Here is a 12,314-nt window from a genome sequence, read left to right as displayed (position 1 = left end):
ACAAACCGGTACCCACCCGGCGTTTGCCCCGTCTATACAGATCCTGAAATCCCCTGGCAGGTGCCCACCCTGCCAGGGACCTTGCTGTGCTCGTTGGCGGGTGCCCACCCCGCTTATTTGTTTATTTTACGGCGGGTGCCCACCCCGCCGTACATCCACTGTAACGAGGGAGCCTACCCCTCTTGTGACGGGAAAAATCACCGCTGCAGCCCGGTCCGGGCTCAAACAGGAAGTCAGGCAGCGCTGACTAGGACGTGGGCGGAGCCTGACCTAAAAGCAGGAAGCGGACGGGAGCCTACCCCGTGCTCCTGCACAGAGGAAGAAGATCGGGAAAGCAGGACGGCGGCAGCGGCTCCTCGCGCAGGGCTCCCGCGTGTGGAGGGAACCCTGCAGGTCACCAAGACGAGGAGGAAGCGCCGCCGGAGTCCCGGTGAGTGGGGCTCTGTGTTGAGGTGGTGGGGGGAGTGTCGGGGCACAGCTTCGGTGCCCGCCCCGTACCGCGTTCAGAGCACTGCGGGGGCAGTGCTCATTTCTCTTTTTCGCTGCCCCGCCTGACAGTGGGCAGCGGTGTGGGGGACCGAGGAGGTTCCTAAGGGCGCGTGTGCGCTCCAACGAGGGCCGCATTTGTTTGCTCACGAGCCCCGTGAGGCTCCCACGACTTGGGCAGCAATTGTCTTTAGAGCGCGAGGCGCTCCAATTTGGGATTGCTTAATCCAAGAGTCCAGAGGGACTCCAACTACGGGGGCATTCTGTTGCAAGTAAGAGCGGCCCCGAAAGGCAGCAGGCCGCTCCAACGTCGCCCCCAACTTTGTTCTAGAGCCCGTGAGGCTCCAACGTCGGGGGCAATATTTTAATAGAGCCCTGACAGGCTCTAGGAGGCATTTCCTGGTTCACGAGCCCACGAGGCTCCACGGGGGCAGAAGTTGTGTAGAGCACAAAGGCTCCGACGACGGGGGCATTTCTTTGATGATCTTGAGTCCCTGAGCAGGACTCCAACAACGCCGTGGTTGTTTGATTGAGGCCCACAAGGCAGCCCCATTGTCATAGCTCAGAGAGGGCTCCAAAGGCACAGTAGTGCCCTCACTCCTTGTCCTACAGCTGCCCAGCACTTAGTGGGCAGCTGCAACGTTTAGGTTGTGGCCTCGGTGTGTTTGCTGGCGCAGCTTGCGCAGCCTTGCCCTAACATTTGGACGCAGGGCGTCCTTGCCCCTTCTAGGCCAGTTGGCCCAGGGACTGCCACAGTAGTGGCTAATGTGAGTTTTGGCGCTATTGTTCCTTTCCTGCACCTGAAATGTTTTTATGCATCATGTGTTTATTTCCTTACACCCCTAAATGTATTTTATGCATCCTGTGTTTATGTGCTTAGACCCCTACAGGTAGAGTGATACTTAGGTGGTTGTTTTTCCCCTAGTACAGGTGGTACTAGTGAGGTCCTAGTTCCCTGCGTGGTATTCCTAAAGGTGGTTAGGGTTGCGTAGGTGGTACTTCCTGGTTACCAGTAGTTACTGGTTGTGTGCTATATGTTCTATTTTTAGTGCTACAGTGATTGTATGTGCTATGTTCTAAAATATTATTCCTACGTTCTAAGTGCTATTTCTACAAAGTGCTAATTCCTGACAGTGGTCCATGTGGCCCTGTCCCCTGTATATATAATCCCTTGTAAATTCTGCCCGTGCCTGTTGGCACATTGTAAAGTGTGTGTTTTTATCTAATGTGTTGTGTATAATACAAAGGCTATTTTTATAGAATACCTTGTGTGGAGTTTCCTTTGTGGTGGGCCTTGGGTGTTGTTGCTGGGTGCGCGCGCAAACGCTTTACACATCGCCTCAGAGATAAGCCTGACTGCTCGTGCCAAGCTACCAAGGGGGTGAGCAGGGGTTATCTTTGGCGTGTAACTTCCTTGCCCTGACTAGAGTGGTGGTTTCTGCCTGGCTTTGGCGCAAGCCTCAGCCAGCCAGAAATCCCATTTCTAACAATTATTTTTAGTCTTGTAATGTCGATGAGTATTTTAAAAATACTTTTATGGTTTTTAAAAATAACCGAATAAAGTAATTTTGACTGACTGGGATGTAATCCAATCTATTCATCCCACCCACATAGGACTGGGGTGCAGAATAATAGTGGTCTTTGTCCCTGCCCTTTGAAAGTCAAATGTACTCATATTCTTATGGATTGCGTTTTTTATCTTGCAAATTGGATCAAGTTTTTAAGACCTTTGTTTTCTAAATATGACGCTCTTCATAGGAACAAAGCGGTGGAGTTATTGTCTGAGATGCGATATTTAGATGTGGCAGTTGGGATTGCTTGGTTATTATGATCTGTTAAACAGAATTTTAAAAATGAAATGTAATGGGGGTGGGGTGGGACAGCGAGGAGGGGGGCTGTTAAGTGTGCTTTTAAGAATGTTTCATGGACAATCGTCTAAATAAACTTGTTTTTGAACCTTGAAAGTAAATGGTGCGATCACTCCTCATTTTGCAATATCAAGGGTCGCCCATTCTATTTGCCATTGCAATGGAGCCCCTGACTGCCATATTGAGGCAACACCATTCTTATCGAGGGTTTGCATTCACCCTAAGAAGAATCCTAGTCTCCATGTACACGAACGATATCACCCTGTATGTCCGTGACCCCAAAACGTATACTGCTTCTATCATCTGGGAAATTATTCACTTTGGTGGACACTCCGGAATCACAATCATCTGGTCCTAATCCATCATATTCCTGCGCACCCTGGCCATGCAGCCCTTTGAATCTGGGCACCCACTGCAGTGGGTAAGGGCACCAATGTGATACCTTTGATTCTGGCTCCACAGGGACTTAGACCAACTATGAGGGGCAAACTATGCTAGACTGATCACATGGTTGGAGGAAAGTGTGCTGCTGCAGCTGTCCTTTGGAGGGCGAGTTGCCATTGCTGAAATGGTGGTGCTCCCAAAATATTTGTATTTATTCATTAATCTTTAGCTACTGGGACACTTTCACAAATGCATCAGGCCCAACCTGCTCACTCGGACGTAGGCAGGTAAACAGTCCTGGGTGGCTGGGAAGTATTGACCCTCCCTTTTGAGCAGGGTGGACTATGTGCCCCAGATATGGACCATTACTTTTAATGTGCACAGGTGCATTTTGCCCACTACTAGCTGCATTCCACCCTGTTTCAACCTAACATGGCCCCTGAACATGGTCAAATAGCTCCCTGTCCCGTCAGTGCTGCCGGGTACCTCCCCCCTAAGCGACCTCTGGCTGAGATCGACACTGTGACTTGCAAAATCTGGACGTGGGACAGACAGAATGTGCGCAGGGATAGAATGCATGTACATCTCAACCTTACCACTTCTGGGACACCCCTTGATCCCTGCCCTTGCAGGTACAGGGGCTTGCAAACTCTTGAGTTGACTACATCCCCATACCTTCGGAGCTGTATACACAGAAGGTTGTTTCCTATGCCCACACCGTACACTTTATGATCTGGCCTATACTCCTCTAGATGTGCTCAAATATCATCAGCTGCACGCAGCCATCTGAGCTATGCACATCTCTTTCTCTATTGCTCCTCTGACATTCCACACTTTGGAACTCCTGCTCGCTAATCCTTCACCATATAAACTCATCACTCGACCCAATGCCACGATGCAAGAAAGGGCCCTGATTAGTGATCCCTCTGCCCCATCAGGTTGGTCCACAGACATAGAATCTCTCATCAGTGAAGAGCAGTGGTGTTATTTTTGCACCCAATACTATTGCATTGATTACAGATCATGTTACTCAGCAGTCACCACTGGTAGCTTTGCTAGGTTATGTGAAGGATATTCCTTCGCATACAGGGCCGGACTGGCCGCAGCAGGCACTGGGCATTTCCCCGGTGAGCCACCAGGGTGAGGGCCAGTTTTAGACTACTGGGGGGGGATTTGTTACCGGGGGCTGGTTTTATCTGCCCCCAGCAACAAAAGCGGCACAAAGTTTTACACCTCAAGTCCCCCCCAACCCCTCACCCTACACCCCGGGGTGGCCGAGCTCTTTGCCAGGGCCGGTTTCGGTTACCAGTCCGGCCCTGTTTGGATATCTGTAAACTGATTGACATCTTGCTTCTGTTGGCCAAGCTTAGGGTCACTGTTCACCGGGGTGTGTGCCCTTGTGCCTTGGCTTTATCACTGGCTGTGAGACTGATGCCTGAGTAAGCAAAGCAAAACCAAAGCACATTTGGGACCCGCTGGTTGCAGATCTGGTGGCACAGTGGGATGCCGCATCGCACCAAGAAACTGATGGCTCTCTGGGCGGTGATCCTTAACGACTCTGCCTATGCCCACTGAGGTCTGTGTCCCTGACTTAACTAAAGTGTCTTGCACCATCCTTTCACCCACTGAGAGCCGCCATGAGCTAAGAGAACTACATATTTTGGAGATATGCACTGGAAAAAGGTGATTGATCTGCTATGCTATGTGATGTTCTATGTTATGAGACTTCTGAGTGTTGTGTGACTTTGTCCTAACCCTTGTTGTACTGTAATTTGTGCAATGTTTTTTTAAATAATAAAATCAATTATAAAAAATGCTCTTACTCGTCAGAGTACTGGTGAGTCTCTCCTCTAGAGCTGTCACTTCCAGACAGTTTGCTCAACCAACATGTCAAGCCAGGGAAACCAAACTTTGCGGCAGATCCGACTTTTACTTTTTGAATATCTCTTGGTGGGATCATTGTGCTAAGTGCACAGCTTGCTGGGTGAGACTCTGATGTATTACCAGACGAGGACCCTGCATGAGGCACCCCTACTAGGTAACTCCTAACAGATGGAGCACATTGTACAACAATGCTAGTACTTTCCAGGCCTCCTCCGTCCATTGATTTTCATTTGCTTAAAGAGCCTTCCAGTCCCCTGATTGCCATGCCCTTGCGGCCAGTTGAAGACAATCATCTGCCTGCATGGCTTCAATAATGGCTGCAGGGGATATCGGGAGCATCCCGGAATGCTCCACCATACGTTTCTGTCTCGAGAGCTGCAGCTTCTTCTTTGTGGGTGGCAGGTCAAGCATGCACGAAAGGTAATCGGCAGGAGTGAACACATAGCGGGTGTGATGGGTTTGAAGCTGACCCTCGAAACAACAGCATAAGGGCCTGTTCAATGTGGGTGAGGGCATGGCTCACATACGCCACAAGAGCCCACTCCACAAACCCTTGTTTCTGTGACAAGACTGCATGTAGCCCTGTGGGGATATTGTCCATGGACAGTTCTGAGTCCTTGCTAGGGTTAAAGTAGGATAGGATTGTACTTTCCAATAAGACACCCTTTCTGTCATGGAATGCTTTCTCCTTCACCACACACCCAGGAAGAGGGTTCCTTAGTAAAGTCTTAGAGGGCTCCCATCAGGGTATTTATGAATTGCCCGAAATAATGGACCATCCCCAGAAAACTGCAGACACCAATCACAGGTATAGGGGCTGATCGAAAGTCCTGCACTTTGGCCAGATCATGGCATACCCTGGTTGCTGAAAACCTCTATCAGAAGAAACTGATCTTATCTTTCAGAAACTCAAGCTTTTCCACGTGTAGCATGAGCCACCTCTTTGCGAGACTCTGAAAACCACCCCCAGACATGGTAGATGCTTCTTTAGGGACAGGCCGTGCACCAGGATATTGTCACTGACATTGAGGATTGTTGAAAGACCCACCAGCACTCTTTTTATGATGTCCTCGAAAACTTCAACGGGGCTAGATATGCCAAATTTCAAGCATTTATAGTGCCTTAGGCCTAGGGGCGTCAAGACGATGGTAACGTGGTGCAGTCTGGTACCAATAGAATTTTAGGATAACTGGAACTGAAGTCCATCTTGGAGAACCAGCAAGACCCCAACCAACACTTCACTCGCAATGTCATTTACTGTTGAGTTCAAGTATTATTCTCTCTCAATGGGTAGGTTCGATAGGTTTATATCCACACACAGGCCTACTTCGCCCGGTTGTTGTGGCTTTTGGGTTACTACAATTGGAAAAACCCACAGCGTGGGGCCCTGCAGTCTCTCAATCACGTCTGCAGCTTCAAGCTTGCTCAGCTTTTTCTCCACTTTCGGCAAAAGGTGAAACACCACCCGCTGGTGGTGGAGGGCCACGGGCTGAATAGACATGTCTATGTGCAGATGCACCATCTTCCCCTGAATAGAGCTAATGCCCTAAAATAGCTGCAGCAGTTTGTTAAATTAGCGACACACTTGAAGGATAGAAGTATAGGTTTAATAGTAAAGCACCACCAACAGGAAACATGCTGCTCCTCAGACTCCTGTCTCCAACTGCCGAGTTCAACCCGCATCACCATGGAGATCAGAATGCTAGAGCGAGCAGAAGCTACATCACACAAGTTACACGAGAGCAATACATTACAATCATAACACATCCCCTATACATAATAAATTACAATAAATGAAAAGAATTAAATATAAATCCATTTAAAATTTGTTCAAATAAAAATCATGGAATCTTGCAGGAACACGATGCAATCTCTGAGGGAACCTACAAGAAGGAACCTGACCAGAATCCTCCAAGACAGGAACTGGTAGAGTGTTATCTGGACTGGAAGGAGAAATTGGTTTAGGCCCAAGAAACTTTACAAGTCTAGACATATTCCACTTGCAACCATTATGCATTGTAACCACATTCTTGTGAATAAAAGTGATTCTGAAAGGACCCATGAATTCTGAAGTACCTTTTCGATGAAACCTAGGTTTCTTGACTAACACCCATTCACCAATGTTCCAAATCCTAAACCTCGTAGCATTCTTGAAATCATAACGTTCTTTGTACTTCTTTTGATAAGATTGGATTCTGGAACCCACCTCCCCTTCATCCAATGGCACACTTATTTGAGAAGGAAGCCATCCAGGATTAAATTTAGACTTGGCATGCCTACCACGTAAAAGCCTAAAAGGAGAACAGCGTAAGACATGATTGACAGTGGTGCGGTGAGCCCACCAAGTATCACGTAGAACATCTTTGAGAGGAGATTTTGTATCTATAGCTATTTGTACACAGTTTTTTACCACTCAGTTCATGCGTTCGGCAAGACCATTGGCCTGTGGCGAATAGAGGGCAGTCTTGAGGTGTAAAATACCAAAATCATCCAGAAAATTCTTCATGTCAAGTGAAACAAATTGTACCCCGTTATCCGTGATAAGACACTTAGGAATACCTTCAGAGGCAAATTCATCTTTCAAAAAATCAACAATGACTTTAGAGTTTACAGTACTCACACACTTGGTAGAAACCTATTTGGAAGTGTAATCTACCAAAAGAATGACAAATCGCTCCGAAGGCCCAAGTAAATCGAAAGGCCCCATCAAATCTAAACCCAATTTGGTCCATGGTTGCCTAGGAACTTCAACTGGAGATAATGGAGCTGAGCTAACAACTTTAGACTTATCATTAGAAGAGCACTGGTAACAATCCTTCACTACTATTTCCACCTGATGATCCATGATAGGCCACCAGTATCTCTCACGCAACCTTGCCTTGGTAAGACTCCTCCCAAGATGTCCTTCATGTGCCAAACAAATTAATTTGGGTCTCAGATTTAGTGGAGGAATAATTCTATCTGCTCGCATAAGACCATCATCTAGAAGAGTCAATTCATCTTTAACAGACCAAAAAGGTACTAAATCAGAATCAACATCTTTACAACGTGCAGGCCAACCCTTAATAATAAAGTCTCTGATGACTGAAAAAGAGGGGTCCTGAGATCTAGCATCCATCCATTCCTTTTCAGAGATAGAAGACTCCTTAACCCACAAGACATTAATAACTTCAACTTCATTAATATCATCATGCACCTGCAAAGGTAACCTAGACAGACAGTCAGCAGTCTTATTGGAAGATCCAGGAAGATATTGCACTTGGAAATTAAACTCTTCCAATCCTTCACTCCATCGTTTGAGCCTAGAAGTTAACCTGTCAGTTTCAATACATGAGAAAACCTGTACTAGGGGACGATGATCAGATCTCACTATGAAAGGAATTCCCCAAAGGTAAAATTTGAAGTGTTTTACAGCCCACACAATCGCAAGTGCCTCTCTTTCTATGCAAGAATACTGCTGCTCAGCTTTCTTCAATGCACGTGAGGCAAAGGCAACCACTTTCTCCACACCACCATCAATCTGTGAAAGAACAGCACCAAGACCTGAAAGACTAGCATCAGTAGTTAGTAACGTTTTTTTTTTGTATCAAAATGACCTAAAGTGGATAAGTGACTGATTGTTTGCTTAACTGATTCAAAAGCTCTCATACATAACTCATCCATTCAAAATGAGTCCCCTTCTTTAATAAATTCCTGATAGGCTCAACCACAGATGCAAACCCTTTTATAAACTTGGCATAAAATTCAGCTAACCCAAGGAAAGACCTAACCTGGTCCTTATCGCTGGGTGTGGGTGCATCAATAATACTCTTCGCTAACTCAAGCTTAGGTTGAATACCTTCACTGAAAATCACATGACCAAGATAAGTAACAGAAGATACTGCAATTTTGCATTTCTGTTTGTTGACCGTGAGACCTTTGCTGGCTAACTTCTCCAACACCATTCTCAAGCTAGCATCATGCTCAATACCATCTTTACCATGGATAAGAATGTCATCTTGAAAAAATATGACATTAGGCATATCACCAATAACCATCCTCATGATGCGTTGAAAACATGCTGCAGCTGACGCCAAACCAAAAGGTATCCTAACAAAACGAAATGCTCCCAGCGGCGTCACAAAAGATATCAAGTGCTTTGAATCCTCATGAAGAGGCACTTGATGATATGCTGAGGATAAATCAAGCACAGAAAATATTTTAGCTCCAGTGAGCATCGTGATTGACTCTGTGATGTTAGGAAGAGGCTGGCGATCTGCCCAAATCCACTTATTCAAATCTCTGAGGTCCACACACATACAAATTCTTTTCCCACCACCCTTAGGGGCTAAAACTACCGGGCCAACCATTCTGAAGATTCTATCTCCTCAATTACCTTCAAACCAATCAACCTATCCAATTCTTCCTCAAGTGGAACTAACATCATATTCGGTACTTTCCGAACTCTGTGCACACAGGGTATCGCATTATGTTTCAAAATAATACGGTGTTCAAAGTCTTTAAGCAGCCCTAATTTATCTGTGAAAACTTGGGGAAATTCATCAAAAAATTTGTTGGAAGTGAAATACTGGCCAATGAGCATAACTTGATCAGTAGGCTTGAGAGCATTGGGATTTAACATTATACCTAAATCCCTTTGGTGTCTCCACCCTAAGAGGTTATCACCTCTATGTGCTACATAAACCTTCCCAATAGTTTTTCGTCCTTTGAAATATATTCTCATAACAGAGTAACCAGACACATCAATACTGGAACCCCCATAACTAACTGGATTAATAACCGGGGCAAGTAATTGAACCTTGGGAAAAGTTTTGTTCCATATTTCATTCCCTATCATTGTGAAAGGTGAACCTGAGTCAGCCAACACTACAAAAACCTTACCATCTATTTCAATGTTACATTCAGGCATAGATATAGGGTCAGCATCAACCACACCATCACCCCTTACATTGGAAACAATCATTTTAGGGTTGGTCGAGATAGCCTCCACATTTTCAATATTGCATATTTTGCCAGAGGACCTACAAACTCTGGCGTAATGACCCTTTACACCACACTTCAAACACGTAGCTGTTTAGCAAAACAATTTGGGAAGTTTGAAGAGTGATTCAAGCTTCCACATCTATAACACTTGATTTTGCTTCTGTCAATGTGGGGTTTGACTTTTGAAGGCTGAACAACTTTAGAAATGTTGTCACTTCCAGTGACTGGCTGGGTGTCCGTGGAAACTTCATGGATACTACTGGGAGTAGGAGCACAGTCAACAGAAGTTTTGTGTTCTTTCATTTCTTTTACCCATCCAGATGTGTTTTCCATGTGCTCTACAATGGAAATAGCTTCTCTCAGCGAAGGATTTTTGGATAGGAGTTTCTCTTGAACTCTTTGACTATTTGTACATCTAACTAGTTGGTCACGAATTAACGATTCAGTCAATTCTCCAAATTCGCAAGTTCTAGCTAAAGTTTTTAATGAGGCAACGTAGTTCCTAACTTTTTCATTAGGTTCTTGAACCCTCATAAAAAATTTGTGACGCTCAAGTACAACATTTATGCGTGGACCAAAGTAATTTTCCAGCATTTTCATTGACATTTCATAAACATCAGAAGGTTCACCAGATCCATCACCAATTGGTAATTCCTCGATGCTGTCATAAATATCGCGACCCTCAACACCCAAATTGTGTAACAGTATTGCTTGCTTTCTTACAGCTGAAAATCTTTCTCCACCAATTGCTACCAGGTAGAAGTCAAACAAGTTCTTCCAACGCTTCCATGGAAGTAATGGCTCACCTTTTTCGCATAAAAATGCAGGAGGCTGGCTCATGGAGGAGGATGACATTTTTTTTTTTTAATTAACTAGCCAAAGTATGCTTTACACAGCATTTATATATGATGAATACTGTAACAATAACTTTTGAGGGAAAGAGAAATAAAATGACTCTTTTTACAAGCAACCATTCAAATGTGCACCGATGTGTTGATTCTCCGTGTGCATCTGTCTCCAAGGTGACCGAATAACAAAGATGGCCGCACGTCGACGTGACGTGAGCATGATGATGCAACACGTTCGCGAGTTATGCTTGCACTGTGAGTAATGCGCGTGAGAAGTCGGGCGCCAGAACTCCACTCAGCGCACGAGAGATTCCGGTAAGCTTTTAAAGTTTGAACCAAATCAAATCAAATCTTGAATAACTGAGATTGCACAGATCCAATCCGCAATGAAAACACCTCAGAGTACAGCGTTGGCCAGTATTGTTGCAAGTGTCAACTTGTACGCCGCTATGACGGTCAAATTAATGCCTCGCATTCAGGCATCCAATTTCTTCACACATTCAAAACAAGTCCAGAATGAAAGCGGCAGCACTCACATGTAAGGAAAGTGCGATTCAGCCGGTCTGGGGACGACATGTGGAGCCAATTCCTCCCTGAATGTATTTAACGCCGAGCAGCATCAGGCCGGTTTCCCTGAGTCGAGGCGATCCAAATCTTGACACAGTCCACTCTTATGGGTTCGAGTTGGTGGTGCAGACGTCCCGTCGTCGCAAGTGTTAAATTAGTGACACACTTGAAGGATAGAAGTATAGGTTTAATAGTAACGCACCACCAACAGGAAACATGCTGCTACTCAGACTCCTGTCTCCAACTGCCGAGTTCAACCCGCATCACCATGGAGATCAGAATGCTAGAGCGAGCAGAAGCTACATCACACAGGTTACACGAGAGCAATACATTACAATCATAACACATCTCCTATACATAATAAATTACAATAAATGAAAAGAATTAAATATAAATCCATTTAAAAGTTGTTCAAATAAAAATCATGGAATCTTGCAGGAACACGATGCGATCTCTGAGGGAACCTACAAGAAGGAACCTGACCAGAATCCTCCAAGCCAGGAACTGGTAGAGTGTTATCTGGACTGGAAGGAGAAATTGGTTTAGGCCCATTACAATCATAACACAGTTCTTGCCTATTTCCTGACACGTCCCTGTGTGCGGGTATGATCCACCACAACACCTACATGTCTTGAAGGGCGGTTGCAGAAAGCCCTTGTCTTTTTTACTTCGGGGGCATTTCGGGTTACTTGGTTAACTGGGTCCATCTTGAGCGGTCACTGCAGCGTTTCCTCCATGTGGGATATCCGAGCTTTGGAAATTATTTTTAGCGCCTTGAAGCTAGAATGCCGGGCATAGTCAGGTCTTGTAGAATTTGTTCCTGTAGCTTGGTGATGCACAGCCCTGGATAAATTGTGCCCTGTTCTCATCTTTTTTGTTCTGGGACGGTGCACGTACAGCCAGTTCAGAGAGGCATGAACAGGAGGTTTGTACTGATTCTTAGGGCTCTTGTCGGGCTTGGCGTAGAAGGAACCTCCTATGGTCAGGATTGGTCGACCGTTTGAAGTGGATGGTCATGACTGCTTTTTTCCGTGACCGTTTTGGATAGTTTAAAAATTCCCTCACCTGCCAGGTGGAGAAGCAGGGTGCACCTCCAATCTTTGTAAATTGCCAGCACAGGGAAGTACATCTCCAGCTGATCCACCAACAGTTTCCACTTGGCAGCTTACTCCAACGAGGGCCGAGACACAATGCAGGGTTCTATGACTGGGGTGTATACCGTGGTCAGGCTCATTGTGGTATGAACATGGAAATTATCCAGTGCATGATGGTAACATTTCCCTTAGCCCACCGT

General features: G+C 45.7%; 1 protein-coding gene across 1 annotated transcript in view; it reads left to right on the top strand.

The window, feature by feature from the left end:
* The first annotated feature begins 10,734 nt into the window (after window positions 1–10,734).
* TSHB (thyroid stimulating hormone subunit beta) overlaps window positions 10,735–12,314 on the top strand; it is a 95,929-nt gene continuing 94,349 nt past the window's right edge. Inside the window, exon 1 of the mRNA XM_085649653.1 lies at window positions 10,735–10,768. The gene's annotated coding sequence lies outside the window, so the exon portion shown is untranslated. The remainder of the gene's footprint in view (window positions 10,769–12,314) is intronic.

The sequence above is a fragment of the Triturus cristatus genome, chromosome 1_1 (genome assembly GCF_964204655.1).
Source record: "Triturus cristatus chromosome 1_1, aTriCri1.1, whole genome shotgun sequence".
NCBI lineage: Eukaryota > Metazoa > Chordata > Amphibia > Caudata > Salamandridae > Triturus > Triturus cristatus.
Note: the sequence above shows the minus strand (reverse complement) of the source record. Positions and strands in the feature narration are given on the sequence as shown.